A 22902-nucleotide genomic window follows, 5' to 3' on the forward strand; every position below is an offset into this window, starting at 1 on the left:
TCTTTGGAAACGGATCTAGATCAATGGTAGAGGACACGTTTAACATGTGTGAGGGTCTTGGTTCAGCACAAAGTTTTCATGCCCTTAAATTACTGAAGTTGGAATTAATAGTTACATTTCAGAATACTGCAGCATTTCTTTTGTTCTCAGTTTCCTAAGTAAAAAAAATCAAAAGTTATAGCTGGGCGCCAATGGATCGGGCCAGTAATCCTAGCTACATGGGAAGCTGAGATCAGGAAGAAAGTAGTTTCAGACCAGACCTAGCAAAAAAGTTTGTGAGGCCCCATCTCAACAGTAAAAAGCTGGGTGGGAAGCATAAAGTAGGAGGATCATGCTCTAAGCCACCTTGAGCAAGAAATGAGATCCTATCTCAAAAATAATGAGAGCAAAAAAGGGCTAGAGATGTGGCTTATGGAGTAGAGTGCCTGACTCCCAAGCATGAAGCCTTGTGTTCAAACCCCAGTACTGCCCAAAACAAACAAAAAAACCTCCCCATAATTAAAAAATAAAAATTGTAAAATTTATAGAAAACCAAATTTCACAGCAATAATGAGCAAACAACAAACAGAAGGATTAAGATCCCAAGAACTTAACGTTGTTATGTTGCAATTGTTGGATTTATAATTATTATGAACAGGGTAAATTATTATATATATATTTAATAACACTTATACATTTAAACATTTTAAATGATACATAATATATATTAGTCATATTATACATATTATGGCTTTAATATTCCTTTTCTAAAACTTTTTTTTGCCAGGCACCAATGGCTCATGCCTGTAATCCTTATCTACTCAGGAGGCAGAGATCAGGCGAATTTTGGTTTGAAGCCAGTCCTGGGCAAAACAGTTGGAGAAAGACTATCTTGAAAATACCCAATATAAAAAGAAAAGACTGGCAGAGTGGCTCAAGTGAAAGGGGACCCTGCCTAACAAGAGTGAAGCCCTGAAGCCAAACCCCAGTACCGCCAAACAAACAAAAAAAACTTTTTGTGGTGCTGGGGATCAAACTCAGAACACATGCTAGCCAAGTGCTCTTCCACTAAGCTATATCCCCAACCTACATCCTTCGTTTGTTAGCCCTTAAGAAACGCCTCTTAAGTCTTTCCATCATGTATACATGTATCAAATGTTGTATGCCACAAAAACACAATTTTCATGAATTAAAATAATTTATAAAGGAACTACCACTTCAGAGTATAAGACAAAACACAGATAAAATTGCAAAAGACATATCCAATAGCACACTTTTACAAAATACATAAAGAACTCTTTTAAAACTCAACAAAAACAAAACAATCTGATTCCAAATGGGCAAAAGACCTTAATGGAAACCTCACCAAAGAAAACATACAGATGGCAAGTAAGCATACGGAAAGTTCAATATCAATTATTAACATGAGTTGCAAATTTGAAAGTACAAGCTACCATAATATACTTATTAAAATGGTCAAAATCCAAAATACAGACATCATCAAATGTTGGTAGGGCAACAGAGCAACAAGAAATCTTCCATTGTTGGTGGGAATAAATAATGGTACAGCCACTTTGGAAGACAATTTAGCAGTCCTTTATAAAAGTAAACATACTTTTACCATAAAATACAGCAACTGCACATTTTGATATTTATTCAAATGAACTGAAAACATATCCACATAAAAATGTGCATGTGAATATTTATAAGCAGCTTTACTGTTTATATATTATGTATTTATTTTTATTTTTTGGCGGTACTGAAGTTTAGATTCAGGGCTTCACTTGCTAGGCAGGTGCTCTACTGCTTGAGTAATGCCTCCAGCCCCCTTTTTGGTTATTTTGGCTAGGCCAGCCTTAACCACAATTTTATTTTTAGCTTCCCACTATTGGGACAGGCACCTACCACTGCACCCAGCTATGGGTTGAGATGGGGTCTTGAGTACTCCCTGTCTGGGCTGAACTCGAACTGCAATTCTCCCAATCTCAGCCTCCCAAGGAAGCTAGGATCATAGGCATGAGCAAAGGGCTCCAAGCCCAGCAGCTTTATTCTTAAGTGACAAACCTTGGACGCAACCAAGATGTTCTTCAGTAGGTGAATGAATAAACTGTGGTATATCCAGACAATACAATTGCTAAAAAGAAACGAGCTTTTCAGTAGAGTGCCTACTTTACAAACACAAAGCCCGAAGTTCAAATCCCAGCCCGATAAAAAAAAAAAAAAAAAACACAAAACAAACATAAAAAACAAAGAAATTAGCTCAAATCAAGTAAAGACATAGAAGAAATTTAAATTCAATCAGTAAAAGAAGCTGATCTGGAAAGATTACATATTATGTGACTCAACTACATAAAATTATGGTCAAAGCAAGATGATCAGTAACTGTCAGAAGTTTGAAAGGCCAGGAGCAGGTGGTTCATGCCTGTAATCCTAGCCACCCAGGAGACAGAGATCAGGATTACAGTTTGAAGCTAGCCCGGGGAAATGGTTCGTGAGACCCTATCTTGAAAATACTCAACACAAGAAAGAGCTGGCAGACTGATTCAAGTAATAGAGTGCCTGCCTAGCAAGCATGAGGCCCTTAGTTCAAACCCTAGTACCACCAAAAAAACAAACAAACAAAAAAAACAAAGTTTGGCAGGAGGAAGGGATGGATAGGCAGGGCAGTGAAACAATTCTTATGATAGATGGATTCTTGACAGATGGATACTCAACACTGAAACCAATAATAACAAGAAGAACCTATATGTGAAAATGAGGCTGTGTCCTACACCGGTCCACATCATACAGAACAGCAGTCATCAGACTGTGTCTTGCCCTAAGTGATTCCATTTTATAAAGTAACAGACTGTTTCATTTTGAGTATAAATGCTGAGGCAAAATTACTCTGCATCTTACCACCATCTGTCCAGGACCAACCATGAGGTATGGACTGATCATTTACACAAATAAAATATTAGTACCTATCAACTTAACAAATTAAATCAGGAACTCATGAACACATGAGGTGTATCAAAACCCTATCAGAGGCTTGCTGGGGTGCGCGCGGTGGCGGACCCCAGAGCGCCGCGGCCTCGCCCAGGCTGAAGGCGCAGGCCCGGCCATGACCAACTTCATATTGGGCATCATGCGGCTCAGCCAGGTGGCCGGGAAGATCAAATATACACTGATAGATGAGCAAGACATCCCCTTGGTGGAGAGCTACTCCTTTGAGGCTCGTATGGAAGTAGATGCTGATGGAAATGGTGCTAAGATATTCGCATATGCCTTCGACAAAAATCGAGGTAGAGGATCCGGCAGGCTCCTCCATGAGCTGCTGGGGGAGCCACACAGGGAAGGTGTGGCTCCTGGGTTTCAGGTGGTGCATCTCAATGCTGTGACAGTGGACAATCGACTGGACAACCTGCAGCTGGTGCCGTGGAGCTGGCGGCCCAAAGCTGAGGAGACCTCCAGCAAACAGAGGGAGCAAAGCTTGTACTGGCTCGCAATTCAGCAGCTTCCCACAGACCCCATAGAAGAGCAATTCCCTGTTCTCAATGTGACCCGGTACTACAATGCCAATGGGGATGTGGTGGAAGAGGAGGAAAATTCCTGCACCTACTAAGAGTGCCATTACCCTCCCTGCACAGTGAACAGCTCCGGGAGTTCAGCATCTGTGGGTGCTGCCAGGTGGCCCGGTACTGTGGCTCCCAGTGCCAGCAGAAGGACTGGCCTGCTCACAAGAAGCACTGTTGAGAGGAAGCGTCCCTTCCAGCATGAGCTTGAGCCTGAACGATGACGGGCAGGAGAGTCGCCGCAGGTTCGAGGCTTCCAGCTCTTCCGTGGGCACAGTGGAGATAGACTTGGCCGTTGAGGTGCCAAAGAAGCTAGTGGTGGGCCCAGACAGCTACCATCAGACTCCCCAGGGCACATGCAGTCTGCGGGGACAGTGCCCCTCCAGTGTTATCTCCAGCAGAGATAACAGGAAGGCTCCCCAGGACCTTTCTCATTATTTATATGTTAATATGTTTGTAAACTCGTACAGTTTTTTTGGGGGGGAGGTAGGGGAAGGGTTAGAAATTACAAATAGAATCATTTGCTGTAATCTTGAAATGGCAAACATTCAGCCACATGTCTAGAAAGTGTCATGTAGCTGAGCTGCTCTCCTGGGCAGTAGGGGTCCCAAGGAATGGCCTGCACAGTTGTGTCTGAAAGGGCAGAGTAAAGAGGTGGAATCAAAACAAACAAACAAAAAAAACCCTATCAGAGAAACCAGGCCTTAGCCTGGTACATATCGGACCAACATGTACCCCCTTACAAGAATCATATAAAAACAAAGGTATCTAACGCTGGAGTGCAGGAGCATCTGCTGATCAGGCCATCATCATCTATTCATGTGGTGTGTTCATTATGGAAATGACAAGTAATGAACTCCAATGGTCCCTCCACTTGATGGGTCCCACTTGTCTGGTCCTAGAATGGGCTCTGCACCCTGAACCAGATCTCTGCTTTGGCAGCCTAGCACCAGAACTGCTCTATAATTGGTTTAGTTATGTTATATTAATATCTTCTCCAACCACCTGCAGTAACTCCCTTTGTATGTATGTATCAGCTCTCTGCTTCTTTGCCCTCAGTAAGGCCCCTTTGAGCTCTGCTGTGCCTTAACACTTTCTTAGGTCACACAATTATGTATAGAATTCACAGTGGCTAAGAGTTAACATTAGTAATTAATATAAAAGAACCTGCATTGGCAAACAGCCATGTTTTCTAAGTGAAATCCAGAGTACTTGGTGAATTAAATTTTTTTTTCTTTTTTATTTCTCTCCTATGTATTCTGAATGGTATTACTTAAGTTATCCTTAGAAGAACTGACAAGCATCTGTTGTGGATCACCTGCATTCAATATAAAAAAAAAAAAAAAACCCAACTGCTGCATCTTAGCTACTAGGAAAAGACAAAGATTTTGCTTTTTTTGGTGATATGTGGGTTTGAATTCAAGGCCCCACACTTGCTAAGCAGGCACTCTACCACTTGAGCTACTATGCCAGCCCTTTTGAGATAGGGTCTCTTGAACTATTTGCCCGGGCTGGATTTGAACTGTGATCCTCCTGATCTCTGCCTCTTGAGTAGCTAGGATTACAGGCGTAAGCCACCAGAACTCAGCTAGCTTTCACTTTATGGGGCACCCATTAAGGATAGATAACCTAAAAAAAGATGGCCTTAAAATATATTTTTTTAATGCTAGACGGCCACCAGCATTTGCCACCTATAAAGTCTGATCATGCCCTCAGGAAAAACAAGTGATATAAAGTATTTTGGGAAGGTATATCATTTTAAACTGATAACTCTAAAGGTTACTGGGATTATTAAAGAAAAATCTAAGCTATAATGCTACTCTCCCTACTGGGTAAAGTCAGTTTAAGCCAAACAGAGTAAAACCAATACCTGAATGCAAAAAGGCTAACCAGCTCCTGAAAGATTTCCAACATCAACAGTGAAGTAACTGAAGCTACACTAAACAGAATACAGTCACATTCTGCATAACAATGTTTCAATGATGAACCACATATAAAAGGATGATCTCATAAAATTACCTAGTAACAATGTAGCAGTTTTACTCTGTATATATACTCTATGATGTTGGCACAATGATGAAACTGCCTAATGATGCATTTCTAAGAATGTATCCCCATTGTTAAACAACCAGACTGTATATGGAGCACACGGAACACTATCAGTCTATGAATCTCAAACCAACATCTGTATCATGCCAGACACGTAAAAAAAAAAAAAAAAAAAAAAAAAGATAAAGATGCAGTATTGATATTCTCCACTTATATAATCATTACATTTCAGACAGCCTCACATAAAAATCTTACATAGGCTAAGAGCACTTCAAGATATAATTTCTGCAGCTTTTGTATTATCATTAGCAGCCTTACTGTTCATTTTTTAATTATGAAAATAGTAATTTTTAAAGCTATGGAAATATCTATTAGTCACAATCTCTATAGATGACTTGGAATAAGCTTCTGGCCTCTGCTTGACTCTGCACTTTATTCATAACTATACAATGAAGTCACAAGGAAAAGCATAGAAAAGCATCAAACTCTGATCTTGGAAGCTAAGCAGAATAAACCCTGATTAGTACCTGGGTGGAAAAAAAGGGGAGCACCATTGTATAGTGACTTAGAAATTAATTCTGGAACCATCTGATTCCCAGTTCTACCTTTTCTAGATGTGGGACCTTGGGTAATTTCTTTGGGCTTCATCTGTAAAATGGGTATGATGATAACACACTTACTTCATAAAGTTCTTAAAGGGATTAAATAAAATATTATCTGAAAAAAATCAGGTAGAAAACTACCTAGAATATACTGGGTGCTACATACACCTTCAGTAAGTGGAAAAATCAAAAACAAAACAAGCCAGGTGCTGGTTGCTCATGCTGCAATCCTAGCTACTCCAGAGGCCAAGATCAGGAGGATCATTGTTTGAGCCAGCGCAGGCAAATAGTTCATGAGACCCTATCTCGAAACCATTCAACACAAAAAAGGACTGGGGGAGTTCTTCAAGTGGTAGAGCACCTGCCTAAAAGTGTGGGGCCCTGAGTTCAAACCCCAGTACTGTCCAAAAAGCTTGGCAGGAGGAAGGGGATCGATAGGAAGAACACAGAGGATTTTAGAGCAGTGAAACAATTCTATATGATACTATGATGGTGGATGTGTGTGTGTGTGTGTGTCAAAACTCAAACCAACAGAAACAGGAGGAACCTATATGTGAAGATAAGGCTATGAAGTGGCTCAAGTGGTAAAGTGCCAGTTTAGAAAATATGAACCCCAGTACCACAACAACCCAACCACCCCCCCTCACCCCGCAAAAAGAAAAAAAAAAAGCCAGGCATGGTGACTCATCACACCTGTGATCCTAGCTACTTGGAAGGCTGAGATCAGGAAGGAGGCTAGCAGTTCAAGGCCAGCCTATACAAAATATTTGTGATACCCCATCTCAATCAACAGCTGGGCACGGTGCGCACCTGTCATCCCAAGCAAACAAGAGGATGAGATCCAGAGGATCATGGTTCCAAGCCAGCCTAGGCAAAAAAAGTTTGCAAGACCCCCATCTCAATAGAAAAAAGTTGGGCTTGGTGGAGCATGCCTGTCATCCCAGTAATGGCACGAAGCTTAAAAACAGGATTGCAGTCCAGGTAGGCCTGGGCAAAAACAGATCCTAACTCCAATATAATCAGAACAAAAAGGGCTAGAGATGTTGCTCAAGTGGTCAGCATCTGCCTAGCAAGCGCAAAGCTGTGTGCTTAAACCCCACTTTTGCCAAAAACAAAAAGCTTCCACGAACACAGAAACAACCTCAAAGCTGATGAACAAGGCTACTGAACAATATAAGACAAACTGTATGCCAGTTTTCTCATACCTCTGGTTCTTAATATCAGTGCTATACAACTCAGGGAGTACCCAATGCACGGAAGACACTCAAAATTGAGTAATAATCTTCTCCAAATCGTCTCTCCCTTCTTGGTTAATGGCAATTTTGCCTTCCAGTTGCTTGAACCAAAAGTTTTAGAGTTCTCCTTATCGTCTCTTTCTTTCATTACCCACATCAATCCACAGAGATACTCAGTCTTAACCACTTCTCTCTTCTAGTAGTATAGGGTATCTCTGACCTAGATTGTTACAGTAGCTTCCAACTTGGTATCTGTGCTGCCACCCTCACCTGATAAGACTCCTGGCTTATTTCCAACACAGCAGACAGTTTAATCAAACTCAGATTTTGAGCAAAGATCTCAACACGTCACTCTCAGGCTGAAAAGCCTACAAATGCTGACAATTTCATTCACAGCAAAAGCTAAAGTCCTCACAATGGTCTACACAGATTATCACTAAATTGAAATCTGAAATCCAAAACATTTTCACACCTACAAGATGCTCATATTTTTAATTTTCACACCTCAGACACTCAGCCACTAAAATCAATGCAAATACTCTAAAATTCAGAAAACTCCTAAATCTGAAACACTTCTGATTGCGAATATTTCAGTATACCTTATATGATCTGCCTGTTACTTTTCTTGAATAAATTAACTTTTTTTTTTAAGATTAGAATATTTTAGGACAGTTGCTGGAGCCTATTTCATCAAATCAAGAGGTGTGTGATAACCAGACATGGCGACACATACCTGTTTATCACAGCACTGGGAAAGGCTGAGGCCGAAGCTTCACAAGTTCAAGACCCCATCTCAAACAACAAGAGGAGGCTTGTGATATTTGCTTTGTACTACTTTTAGTGATGCTAAAACTGAGTACAGAATTCAAGATACTAACTCATTCTTATCTCATCACTATAAAGTTTTTATTAGCTTTCACCTAGTAAGTTTAGCATACACTAATAGCTAGATTCATTATGGTACTGTGGGTACAAAATGGTTCTCTAATACTTTCACTGTTCTTAAGTGGAATTCTCTAATAAAGAGCAACTTTCCACTATCAAAATATACTTTGTGGATGATGGGCAGGATATTTGCTTTATTCATATCTTTATTTACAAATTTTCAGAAATATGAGTTGCTATCCTGATAACCTCCAAAGGTGAACAATGTATTATTTGGGGGTTTTGTGGTTGTTTTTATTTATATGCTAGCAATGGAACCTGGGTACATGCTAAACAAGACCTTTACCACTTATTTACATCCTCAACTCCTGATTTTTTTTTTTCATTTTTCTTTTATTATTCATATGTGCATACAAGGCTTGGTTTATTTCTCCCCCCTGCCCCCACCCCCTCCCTTACCACCCACTCCACCCCCTCCCGCTCCCCCCCTCAGTACCCAGCAGAAACTATTTTGCCCTTATCTCTAATTTTGTTGTAGAGAGAGTATAAGCAATAATAGGAAGGAACAAGGGGTTTTGCTGGTTGAGATAAAGATAGCTATACAGGGCATTGACTCACATTGATTTCCTGTGCGTGGGTGTTACCTTCTAGGTTAATTCTTTTTTTTTTTAAAGTATCATTATTAATGATACTTTATTACTTGGATTTTTATTGATCTGTTATGGTTTATACCATTGCAGACATTTTTATATATAAAAATTTTCCATTTTGGGCCAGTTGGAATGACTCTGAGATATCCTCTTGGTTCCACTGCACAGTAGATGAAAGATTTTGCCTTCAGTTTAAATTTACAATTTGTCAATTAAAACTAAGACTGAACATTGCCTATTCATATCCTTATGCTTATGTTCTAATGGGATGGTAATTCTTTTTTGGTTTTTTAATTTTAAGAGTTCATTTGATATACACCACAAGGTTATATATTAAATAACAACTACAATCTTTACTTGATAAAGAATATTCTAGTCATAGGGTAAAAAATATACTAAGGTAGGGTTCAAGCAGTAGAGTGCCTGCTTTGCAAGCCCAAAGCCCTGAGCACTGAGTTCAAAAAAAAAAGAAAAAATTACAGAATATACTAAGGTAGAAATTTGAGAGAGTACATTATCCATTTGCAGAATTATAAGCAGTTTCCTGTTACTGTCTAGGTCAGGGCTGGGCATATAAAACACTATGTGAATGTTTGCTGCTATTATGCTGATTATTTGGACATGGAGATAAATTAGGTAAAATGGTAAGCAGTAAGTTAAAACACGGCTGAAAAGCCTGAATTTTATCCTGAGGATTATGGGAAGTCAATGAAGAATTTTAAATAGGATAATAGCATGCTGTTTAGAAAAATCACACTGGCTCTGTGGATCAAAGAGTAGATGGGATACAAATAGGCAACAACTGAAAAGAATCTTTAATGATGGTGTTTATATATAAAAACTCTTACAAAACAAATCTGAGAACATCTTCCAAGACCTTTTAGCCTACTGACCTCTACTAAAAGGTATCAAGTGTCTAACAAGTCTTATGAAGCACACAAGTTACATATTCTTAATAGTAAGTATTACTGGACTACTTGTAATGCTTTCCATCTTAGTGGAGACTCAATTACAACAAATCATTCTCAACAAAAATCGCTCAGGGTTATGAAATGTCCCATGTCCTCTTTCCTGCAAGCAAGAGAAACTGGGGAAAATTCACAAATGCCTCCCCCATCCCTATTTATCTTCTTCCTACTCTTTAATCCTAGAATATTTTAGTCACTGTTAACCAAAGAGCATCAAAACAACCCATGTAGCCTTGAAGCCATTTAACTCTAAAATTAATTTTTTGACTTTGTTTTGTTTGAGACAGGGTCTCACTATGAGGACCAGGATGGCCTTGAACTCCCTATGTAGTCCAGGCTGACCTGGAACTCACAATCCCCTGCCTCAGTGTCCCAAAAACTAGGATTACAGGCAAGAACCATCATGCCTACCTAAATATAAAATCAATTTAACACAAATACATGAATTAGAATTAGAAGTCAAAATAGAAATTCCATAAACCTGTCTAGCATAAAACAAAAAATTTTACAAACTCAGTAATTAAGAAGAGAGGTGATGAAAAAAAACATTAGGATACTACCTCACTTTCAAAATACAATCACTTTCTAAAACTGAAAGTTTAGCCAAGCAGGACGATAGCTAATTCTAAGACAGCCTGCATTACAACAGTGAGATCTTGTACCAAAAAACAAAATTGATGGCTGGCAGACTGGCTCAAGGAGTAAGAGTACCCACCAAGCCAGGCACCAGTGGCTCACACCTGTTATCCTATCTACTCAGGAGGCAGAAATCAGGAGGATTTCTGAATAGTTCATGAGACCCTATCTTGAAAAAACCCTTCTCTCTCTCTCTCTCTCTCTCTCTCTCTCTCTCTCTCTCTCTCTCTCTCTCTCACACACACACATACACACACACACAAAGGGCTGGTGGAGTGGTTCAAGGTATAGGCCCTGAGTTCAAACCCCAGTACCACAAAAAAAAAATTTAAGAAAAAATTTTTTTTCAAAGCTGATTAAAGCCTTGCCTTTTGTAAATTAATGTTTACCTAAAGAGAGCAATGTCTTCAATTTCTGTCTGCTAAATTCATGCAGAACTAAGATTTGTTTAAAAATACAAATAGCATATATAATGTAATTCCATTTATTAAAATTGTTTCTAGGGCTAGAGGCATGGCTCAAGTGGTAGAGCTCCTGCCTGCAAAGTATAAAGTCCTGAGTTCAAACCCCAATACTGCCAATAAATATAGACAGATCGACTACTACCCTATAGCACTTGTTTTAAAAAGAAAAGATTTACTGTTTACTCTTTTTAAAAGCCTCATTTGAAATCTCTCAAATATTTGCCTAGCCCAAAACAGCTATCCAACAAAACCATCCTTCTACTGTGATTCTAAGATGCTAAGGCTATTACAGTTGAAAGGTTTTATGCTAACTTGGTTTGGTCTTTAGAGGTAATTTTCCTTCTTTATTTGCAAACAGCACCTTTGTACCTTGTTCAAATCCTCACTTAGTTCAAGGTCATCTTGATTCCATGAAGACTTTTTGGTATTTGAGGCAGGGTCTAACCCTATGTAGCAGAGGCTAGCCCCTGACTTGTGCTTCTCCTGCTTCAGTCCCCCCAGTGCTGGGATTAAAGATGTTCAGCACCACATCCAACCTTTGGACACTCTTAAAATCTGATGACAAAAGCTAAACTCTATCTGTTGATACTGATGGTACCCTGGCTAAGCACCTCTGAAATTTCTGCAGGTGCCCCAATACTTTTTATTGAAACTGCAATAATGGTGTAACCGTATGTTTCCTAACTAGTTAGCGTTCACAACTCCAGCTACGCGGCCTATCAGACATGGCTGCCTATAAAGGAACAGGTTGTTGAACTTCTGGGGGCAAGGGATAGGGCTATTTCAGGGACAGTTCTGATCTTAGATTTCTCACTGGTCACATTTCTATGTGGCATTGACTACTTTGGCCTTCCAGGAGTCAACCAAAAGTTTAAAATTTTCATGGGGAGAAGAAAATGAAGATCACGCTTCTATTCTGACCTCTGTGAAGTGGTATATATTGTGACTTGGGAACGTTACTGAATTGCTTGTTGTTTTATAAAAATACCTCCTAAGAGCGCTCTTTTTCCCTGAGTACACTGTCATTTCATAATAATGTACCAAAAACTGTAACAATCTCCTTAGAAAAGGTCTAAATAAAGTGACCTTTTAGAGTATGAGACTAAAAATTCCCATATTATAGTTCCTCCACAGACATCTGTACCTTTACAAAACCAAAGGTCCAATGCCTTGAACACAAGTGACACATTCTTAATAGCTGCTTTTACTTGAGATTCAATCTGTGTTTAAGTGCTTAACTGTATTTCTGAAAACATTTTCTCAGACCTTTTTTTTTTCTTCTTCTTCTGAAATATTTCTGTAAGAAAGTAAAAGATATGTATGTATCTGGTAATTCCAGGGTATAGTCTACAACTCAATGCAAACACAAAAAATCTTTGTAAGAGTCTAGAAATATTAAAATTTGCATTCAATCATATATATTTATATAAAGTTTTGGTTTAGTACCTTTAAAACTGTTTTGAAAAAATTAAAACTTTTAAAAATAAAACTGTAACTTCATTAAGATTCTCCCTGCACATAATCATGTAATCGCAGGAATGATGATTTCACAAATATTATTTGCCTTAGGGCAACTGCAGTGGTTTCTAATCTTGGTCCATATCTTCTCACTGTCATGTACTTCAGAGGATCAGTACAGTCTTTAAAAACCCAATTATTACTGATATGCTATCAGTAGTTTGTCCCATCCTAGAATTTTTCAGTAATTCACAGTACTTCTGTCTTTTGTCTGTTTGATGTTTTGTTTTTGAGACAGGGTCTCACCATGTAAGCCCAGGTTGGCCTTGAACTCATTCTGGGTATGCACCACCTGGCTTCACGATGAATGTAGATCAAAGTAAACTATTGCTAAAAATTACTGTGCATCTCCAGCCTAGTTTTTCACAGTTTTAATTCTTAAAACTCATGATCATCTTGGCTTTAAACGAAATGACTACAGAAGGACCAGGAAGGGGGAGGGGGCAGACAAAGCAATGGGATTTTTTTAGGGGTACAGACATAATGGGAGGAATAATTTTACCTCATGAGGAAAACTAGAACAGGTTTAAAATTTGAGGAAGATAAAGTAACTATAAGTAGCACTTATTTTTCAAAACTTATTCTTAAAGACTTGAAATTAGTCTTTGGGAACCGAAGAGTCTACAGGAGCTGAGCTTTTCTTCATGTGCAGTGAGTTGAGAATGTAAGAAAAATTTGCTCTGATTTGGTAAGGCTGTAATTCGGTAATTGGTGAGGCAGTTCCTACTGCCTCTGGGAGATTTTGTTATTATGGGTGTAATTAAGGTTTCATTTAAATTGTTGCTTCTTCTATAGAAGTCAAAACTTATGTTTAGGAATTCAGCTCTGAAGTCAGATATTTCCTAGATTAAAAAATGTGCCCAAGCATTCATTAACCGAGGCTTAATGATGAGCAGCACAGATAAGTCTAAACGAATATTTGTTTAAGAATTGAGAAACTTATTACTATCCAGTAAAAAAATTAATTCATCTATACAAGTACTCAATGAACACTCACTATATGCCAGATTCTAACCTATGTGCTAGTGATATAATGGTGAACAAGACAGAGAATAGTCCCTACCATCAAGAGGCTTAATACTTGATAGAGTTACATAGTCAATGGTTATAAATACATGATTAAAAACTCTGAGGCTCAGCCAGGCATGGTTGTACTCCCCTGTAATCCCAGCACTTGAGGTAGAGGCAAAAGAATCATTAGTTCAAGGCCAGCCTGGGCTACAAAGGGAGTTCTAGGCTAACCTAAATTATATAGTGAGACCCTGTCTCAAACAACAAAAAGACATGAGGCTGGAGTGCAGCTCAATGATAGAAAGCATGCTTAGCAATGTGTGAGGCCATAGGTTCAAGCTCCTGCATCAAAACAAAACAAAGCAAGACAAAACAAACAAATGGGTGAAAGAAATATATTCACAGGGGAATCTGATCTGATATGAAGGGCCAGACTTCATATTTGAGTCACCTAAAAATTATACCTTAATTTCAATCCTTTAAATATTTGATGGCTATTTTTTTAAAAAGCAGTCAGTCCTTATAACATGTTGAAAAGCTCAGTATTATTAGGATATCCATTCCTCACTAAATTGATATATAGATTCAACAGTTTTTATTAAAGTTCCAGGAGGCTATTTTGAAAAAATAAACAAAGGTGATACCAAAACTTGTATGTAAATCCAAAGAATCTAATACTGTGTGGCCAATTATTAAAAAGTAACAATGTTACAAAATTTAAGATTTCAGGCCTCCTGGTGCATAACTGCAGGTTCTGCTCTTACACTGACTGTACAGCAAGAGGAGAAAAAGTGAATCTACCCAATATACACTTATGCCCAGGCCCTGTGCCTGGTCTGTATTGTGAATGGGAAGATATGGGGTGGGAGAAAAAAGAAATTAAGATTTCAGTTTATATAAGAAACTTACACAGAACAAAAAGACTGTTTTTTTGTTTTTAAATGGGCAAGACTTGAGCAGATACACTTGAAAAGGAACACAGGAAAAGTGTTCAAAATCTTTAGTCATAGGGAAGTTAAAATGAAACTAGTGATACATTTCACAATCACTAGAATGTTCAAAACAGAAAACACTGCCAACTTTAAATATTTGTGAGGATGTAGAGTTACTGGTCTCTCACACATTGTTGATGGGAGTGTAAAGCAGTATTATCTGCTTGGAGAGCTGACAGTTTCTTGCAAAATTAAATATACATCTATCTCTGCCCTATGATCCAACAATACCACTCTTAGGTATTAGCCAAGGTAAGTGGAAAAGATAGCCTCAAAAAAGACTAGCACAAAAAATATTTACAATAGCTCCAGGCAGCCCAAACATCCATCAGCAATAGAACAGATAAACAAACCATGAGCTGGGCACCAGTGGCTCACAGATATAATCCTAGCTACTCAGGAGGCAGAGATAAAGAGGATCACGAGTCAATAGTTCCTGAAACCGTATCTTGAAAACACCCAACACAAAACAAGTTTAGCGGAGTAGCTCAAGTGGTAAAGCTCAGTTGGGAGCTGGTGGCTCACACCTGTAATCCTAACTACTCAGGAGGCAGAGATCAGGAGGATAATGGTTTGAAACCAGCCCAGGCAAACAGTTCATGAGACCCTATCTGGAAAAAACCCTTCACAAAAATATGGCTGGTAGAGTGGCTCAAGGTGAAGGCCCTGAGTACTGCAAAAAAAAAAAAAAAAAAAAAAAAAACAAAACGGCCAAACAAATAAAACCAACCCCATTGTATGCCTGTAAGATGGAATACTACTTGATAGTAAAAAATGAACTAATGTCCAGAATAAGAAAATCTATAGATACAAAATTAGTAACTGCTTGTAGCCCAGAGTGGGGGGAGGCACCAACAGGATAAGAAATGACTATTCTAAAATTTGTTTATGGCAATGGCTGCATAACTATAAATCACTAAATTATCATAATTTTAAGTGGCTGGATTGTATGCTGTGAATTATAGCTTGAATACACTAAAAATGGGAGCGAAGTATTAACAAATGCCAAATGACACAAACATGATTAACAAAACAAAGCCAGACACACACACACACACAAACACAAATATATGCTGTCTGACTCCTGCTGTAGGAAATCCAGATGCAGGCAAAACTAACTTACAGTATAAGAGTTATTTTAACAGTGGAAAATTGGCTGGAAAGGGCATAAGCCAACTTTCTATCAGGATGGAAATGGTCTATATCTTGTTTTAGATGGAAGTCACAGGGGGCATATACAATTGTCTTACCTTAAGAACTGTGGTTAAGCATGGTACCTCACACCTGCAATCCCAGCTACTTGGGAAGTGAAAACCAGGAGGTCAGCAGTTCCAGGCCAGCCCAGACAAAAAAGTGGGCAACAGCCTACTTATCTCAAAGAATAAGTCAGGCATGGTGGTTTATGCCTGTAATCCCAGCTATGCAGGAAGAGAAGGTAGGAGGATTGCAGTTGGGAGGCCAGCACTGGGCAAAACCACAAGAACTTATCTGAAAAATAACTAAAGTGAAAAGGCTAGAAGCATGGCTCAAGACGTAGAGCAGTAGTCTAGCAAGTGAGTTCAAGTCCAGTACTACAAAAACAAAAACAAACACCAACCAAAAACCCCTGAACATATTATATCTCAACAAAAAAAGATGGTGGAAAAAAAATCATTCCTGCCTAGCAAGCACACAAAGCCCTGAGTTCAAACCCCAGTACTGCCAAACAAACAAAAACCATCAGTCCTACTTAATCCTGGAAAGGATGAGAATAAGAACTAACAAGAGCGCCGGATAATGGTGCCTTCATGGCTCTCCAATGGAAATGAGGGTACAACTATGCTTTACAGAAATACCTAAGGCCTAAGTACAACTGTCTTTTCTTCCTGTAACATTTTAATAATATATTCACTCAGTACACCCTCCCAATTTTTACATGTATCATTAACTTCCCTTAAATAGTCAAAGAACATTCTACAGCCAAAGTTGAGCCTTTTAAAAGTGTACCAAGTGGTAAAAAGGGAATATAGAAACCAGAATCCTAAGAGGGAAATCCATGTTAATTTTTCTTTTTCTGTCTTCTTAAAATATGTTGATTTCTTGTCCAGAAGAATCCTTTCTACCCACTACCCTTCCCCTCCTCCTCTCCCTATTTAGTTAACTCCTATTAGTCTTTTACCTCACAAATTTTCTTTTCTCAGAAATTCTTGTGAACCCCTCCCCCAGCAACATACACAAAATGATATACACAGAGAGAATCACGTTTCCTTTCAGAACTCTCATCTGGTTCCTCTTATGATTAATGTCCCTATTTCTTCTCATTAGATTCTAAGTGCCATGAAAGCAACGGTCTGCTCTGCACACTACTGTATCCTTGGATGGTGCTTGGAAGCTAGTATAGATGTTCACAAAATATTTGGCTCAATGAATGAAAAATTCAGTCTAACCAAACCATCTAAACTAATGTTCCCCAAGCAAACAAGGGGTTTTCTTTGTTTAAGAAAAAAATCTATTATATCAATATACCTTTATTTGACAGAGAACATTTTGGATTAGTATCTATGAGTCACCATATCTACTTCCTTGTCAACCTGGCTCTGAAAATACAAGATTAACCACTATATTACTGGTTTCTACCCTTATTCTTCTTCCTGCTAGTCCCTTAATTGGGCACATCTATTCTCATTATCTTTAACCTCTTGTGTATTTTACTGTGCTTCTCCTGTAGTTTCTAAGAAAACAGATCTAAAAAAATTCAATAATCATGTTCATAAACTATATAATGGCAGTATTTAATGGCATTAGCTCTAGAAACAACTGCTCAGGGACAGGAGTTTCAGATCAAAATGTAATAATATAAAGTGATACTACCACCAAAAAGCTCAAACTAGTTCTTCCAACATTCAGTAAGCTGAATGCCAAATGAAGTACTGAAAAGAACAGATACAATAAGCTGACTAGAGACAAAAAAAAAAAAATTCAGTTTACACTGCCAGATAATTTAAGCAAAGGTCTAAGGTAAATATAAGACCAGGTCTTTAGGCACAATTTGAATTTTTTTTTTGAGACAGGGCCTTGCTATGTAGCTCACACTGAGTGTGAACTTGTCGTCCTCCTGCCTCAACCCCCAGAGTAGTGGGATTATACTTTCCACCATGCCAAGCACACAATTTGAACATTTTTTTTTAAACCCTTAAAGTAGTTTCAAGAGACCACATGAAGGGGGTGAATTTGATCAAAGTGCATACATTTATGGGAATATCACAATGAAACACCTTTGTACAATTAATATACACTAATAAAGAGACCACACAACACTAATCCGATTATGCTTTCTTGAAAAAGGTGGGGCTTAAAAAACCCAATTTGGATGATAATGCGGCATCAATCACAAGCTTCCTAAAGCAGTAACAATGCAAATGAACTTCACAATTTCCCCATGTGAATATTCATGGAATGGAGGAACAGTGTCCAGAAGTCTTCATTCTAATAACAACCATCTCCTCTCCTTCCCCTATTAAAACTTTCATCATTAGCAATGCTATAATTATCACTGCAGAAAACCAATTTAAAAATGGATATAAACAGTTAAAACCCGTTTCACCAAAAAAAAGTCTATATCTAGCTATCTATCTATATATAAGCAGAAATAAGAATGAATGTAAACAGAAACGTCCTTAAAAACACATAAAGACAATGCTAATGGAACTACAGTGAGAATTTCTTTAACCTGTGAAATGTGCAAAAATCTACAACTCAGATCCAATGCTGTATTGGTAAAGCTAAGGGGACACATTCTCCTAACAGGTAGTCTCCTTTAATGATGGAGAGGGGCTGGTAGAGTGGTTCAAATGGTGGAGCACCTGCCTAACAAGCATGAGGCTCTGAGTTCAAACTCCAGAACGACCACAAAAAAAAAATGGAAAGACTAAAATTGCACCACCCACATAAAGGACAATTTGATCTTGACCTCAGAAACCCCATTTCTGAGATGTACCCTACAGATACCAGCACCCATACAAAATAACTTACTTGCAACAATATTCACTGCTGCATGGTTGAGGGCAAGTGAAGAAAGAAAATAATTCTCTATGTTCAATAACCACATAAATATATCATAGTACATCCATACAAGGGAACACAGCATAGCTGTGAAACAGAATGTCTCTCTATACTGATATAGAAAGATAGCTTAAGATACATTAAATGAAAAAAAGCAAGTACTGTCCAGGGTATCTCATATACTATTTGTTGTAAGAAATTGTTAATACTTGCCTTTATTTTTTATAAACACCGCAAGAATGAATAATAAAATTGGTTATAGGAGAGCCAGGTATGGTGGTGCATACCTATAATCTCAAGTACTTGAGAAGCTGAGGTCAGAGGATAGCAAGTTTGAGGCCACTGCAAGACCCTGCCTCAAAATAAAGTAAAAAATGGCTGGGCGTGTAGTATTAGCTCAGTGGTAGAGTGCTTGCCTAGCATGCAGAAAGCATCACTGGCTCAATCTCAGTATCAGGGAGAAAAAAAAAAAAAAAGTAAACCTAAAGTAAATGGGGCATGGACAGAAACTTTTTCATTGCATGCTTTAAAAATATAATTTTGAGCCAGGTGCAGGTGGCTAATGCCTGTAACCCTCACTACTTGGGAGGTTGAGATCAGTAAGAGTCCAGCACCTGCTAACAGACCCCATTTCCAAAACAACCAGAGAAAAATGGACTGGAAGTGTGGCTCAAGCAGTAGAATGCCTATCTGCAAGCGCAAGGCCCTCTCAGTTCAAACCTCAGTCTCGCCAAAAGTATGTGAAAAAAAGGTGGCTTCCTAAAGGAAAATACTTCCACAGAGAGAAAGTTGCAGGGAGAAAAAAATAAGATACACAGTACAGAAGACACAAAACACATTTTTTTCCCCAAAAAACAAAGAGGAAATTCTTAATTTCATTCTTTTATTTTGGTTTCCAATGTTTTTGCTGTACTAGGGTTTGAACTCAGGGCTTTGTGCTTCCTAGGCAGGTGCTCTACCACTTGAGTCATGTCCCTAACATCGGGGGAAGTTTGAAAACATAATTGTCATATTAATTAATTAATTCATATGAATTAGTTCATTAATTCTAGTCGGAAAGACCTAGATTCAAATCACCAGTTCTGTCACATCTGCAAATTATTAAATCATTCTAAGTCTATTTCAAAGTAAATAAAAACTGATAGTATATGCTTTCCAAGTTTACTGTATAAATTGGATGAGAAAAGTATGTTAAGCACATACTAGATTCTTGACATTATGAATACCTAGCACCACAAAGAAAAGCAAGCTGATACTTTCTGACAAATTGTAAACAGCCCCAATTCTTCATCCTTTCATACATCTAAGCCTTCTGCCATGTAATTTTATAATACCTTCCCACCATGACTGTGGGCTCAATCATATAGTTTGCTTTAGCTAATGAGATATTAGCAGATATTGTGCAACATAAGCTTTAAATGTGCTTCCCTTTCTTTTACAAAATCAGAGAACAGGAGGACGGAACAGGTTCTGACTAGGGGGTTTGGTACCAGTGGTGGGGGGAGGAGGTGGGGAAAGGGAGTGGGAGGGTGAATATAGTGCAAATACTGTGTACACGTGTATGTAAATGGAAAAATGGTACTTGTTGAAACTATTTCAAGAATGGGCGTAGGAGGATTAAGGAGAATAGTGGAAGGGGTGAATTCAAGTATGGTATATTTGACACATTATAAAAGCTTTTGTAAATGCCACAATGTTCCCACACCTAGCACAACAGTGGAAAAAAAAAATGCTTCCCTTATTTCTGCTTATTTTGTGCACTTCTGCCACAGCCTTACAGGCCTAAGAGATCCTACAGAAGGTTGAGAAACATGGACAATCTAGTTGTACCAGTCACCTCAACTTAGGTGAACCTGTATCAACCAATTCGCCCTAGACTAGTGAGTTTAATAAATGCATTACTTATATGTCATTAAGTTTTGTGACTGCTTGATATGCAACATTATTGTGGCAACAGGTAACTGAAAGACCATATTATGGCAGTTCATTAAAGATCACTTTTGTATTTCTATGATGTTTAAAAATGATGTAATAATATTAATAAGATAAAGTTTATTCCTATTGTACAAATGTATTATCCAAGCATATTTTTTGGCAATACTGGGGTTTTTGAACTCAAGCTTGCTAGACAAAAACTAGAAGAGACATACTTATTTCCACTAATTCAAAATAAAAATTTTATTGAATGTAATGACCCAAATAGTCAAAAATTCACTGAAAAAGAAAAGGACTTTCACTGAATGTATTTAATTATGAAAGGTCATTAGTTAATCTCATTTAATTATCACCACCATTTTTCTACTTTCAAAGTCTTTTTTTTTTTTTTTGTGGTACTGGCACTTGAACTCAGGGCCTTCACCTTGAGTCATTCCACCAGCCCTGTTTTTGTGAAGGGTTTTCAAGATAGGGTCTTTCGGAACTATTTGCCCGGACTGGCTTCAAACACGATCCTCCTGATCTCTGCCTCCTGAGTAGCTAGGATTACAGGCGTGAGCCACTGGCGCCAGGCTCAAAGTCATTCTTATCTCCACGAGCTTCTGAAGTCTGTTTTTCTAAAAACTAGCTGGTCACAAAGGCTCATGCCTCTAATCCCAGCTACTCAGGAGGCAGAGATTGGGAAGATCACAGTCAGAACCCAGCCTGGGCAAAATGGTAGCAAGGATCCCAGCTCAACACATTCTAGCTAGGCAGAAGGCGAAGGTTGGATGACTACAGTCTGAAGCTAGTCTGAGCAAAAATGCTAGATCCTATCTGAAAAATAACCAGAGCAAAAAAGGGCTGAGGGTGTGGCTTGAGTGGGAGAGCACCTGCCTAGCAACTGCAAAGCCCTGAGTTCAAACCCCAGTATCACCAAAAATAAATTAAAAATAAAAAAGCTAGCCATTCTTGAAAAACAAATCCCTGGCAAAATCTTAGCATCTATTTTTGGGCCAAATAGCTGAAACCCTAAATACAATGCCATCTGGAATATTTTCAGTAGCTTGTTTTAAAGTATGCTGCTTAATCAATAATTCAATGAAAAGTAATAGCAACAGTAATAGCAACAGTATCCTTGCCATCATTGCTTATACTTCTGTTCTTCAGTCACAGAAACCAGAGACTGGCCTCAGCATAATTTGACTACAGAATCTCCCTATCTCTAATAGGATCTTTATTTTTTACCTTCTTTTCTACTTATAACTTGATATACCTTCATATTCTTCAAAATAGTTGATTTCATTTGGACGGCTTCTTAAAGAAGGAGCTGGAGATGTAGCTCAGTGGTTAAGAGTGTGCCTAACATGTAATAACTAAACATGTATTTACATTACTCAGAAACAGTTATTACATTTGGATCGCTTGATAAAGAGAATCTGGGGGCCAAGGATGAAGCTTAACCACAGAGTGCTTCCCAAACATGAGCAAAGCCCTGGGTTGGATTCCCAGCAACGGAATAAAAAAATAAAGGTATCTGGCAAAATATGGGTTTGCTTATGTAAGTACAGTAACTACTAAAGGTATTTTTACCTGAACATCTTCATGTAGTTTTAAGAAATAATTTCTATAGAATAATGCCTAAGTGGTAATTATTAATCATTCAACACAAACAAACCTTCCATTTTTTTTCTAAAATAAACTTTAAATCCTCAAAAATTGAGCCTTCACCAATTCTGGTCTCTTGTCCATGCCACAATAGTTGATTTCTTTTTATCAGGAAAAACACATTTAAACACTCTTCTCTGTTAACCTATATTCTCTTTCTTTTACTTTTACATTCGGCAGTACTGAGGCTTGAACTCTCAGTTTTGTGCCTGCTAGGCAGGCACTCTACTAGAGTGACATCCTCAACCTACAAAGATCAAAAATCTAAAGATAAAATTAACAATCCTAACCAAAGCAATTCATTCAGGTTTAACTTTCACCTATATGGCTTACTGTTTTAGAAAAATTAAGTCCCACAAAGACTTACAGCTCCTGATAACCCCTATGAGTCTTCTCACCATAGTGTGGAAATTCTGGTTTGTCTTATCTTTACCTCATTTATACACTAATCCTTGCCTTTTACCAATAAAATGTACTAATATCTGATGTGGGTACATTGTTCAAAATTAGGCAGAAGTTGGAATAAGGAATGTTATCTTTTAGATAAGACTACATTTATCCTTAAGCCATAAGTCTTTAAGGAACTGTTTTCAGTACACATGTGGATTTCTTACTCTCAGTTTATACCTATTTGTTAACCTGCCAGAATTTACTTTAGTAACTATGATAAAGGTAAAAGCTATACAGAGTTTAAAAAAAAATGCATGCATATAAAACCTGTTTGCACAGGCTGGAG

The 22902-nt window shown here is 38.2% G+C and overlaps 1 protein-coding gene, 1 non-coding gene and 1 pseudogene across 9 annotated transcripts in view; 2 read left to right on the plus strand and 1 right to left on the minus strand.

Moving 5' to 3' along the window:
* Lcor (ligand dependent nuclear receptor corepressor) overlaps positions 1-22902 on the minus strand; it is a 126483-nt gene that overhangs the window by 91520 nt on the left and 12061 nt on the right. The window lies entirely within an intron of this gene.
* On the plus strand, positions 3075-3757 carry LOC141424768 (zinc finger MYND domain-containing protein 19 pseudogene; annotated as a pseudogene).
* LOC141425359 (small nucleolar RNA SNORA51) lies at positions 14280-14412 on the plus strand. Its single transcript, XR_012450416.1, has one exon. It is a non-coding gene; the product is annotated as a small nucleolar RNA SNORA51 (small nucleolar RNA).

Source organism: Castor canadensis, chromosome 7, assembly GCF_047511655.1.
Source record: "Castor canadensis chromosome 7, mCasCan1.hap1v2, whole genome shotgun sequence".
Taxonomy (NCBI): domain Eukaryota; kingdom Metazoa; phylum Chordata; class Mammalia; order Rodentia; family Castoridae; genus Castor; species Castor canadensis.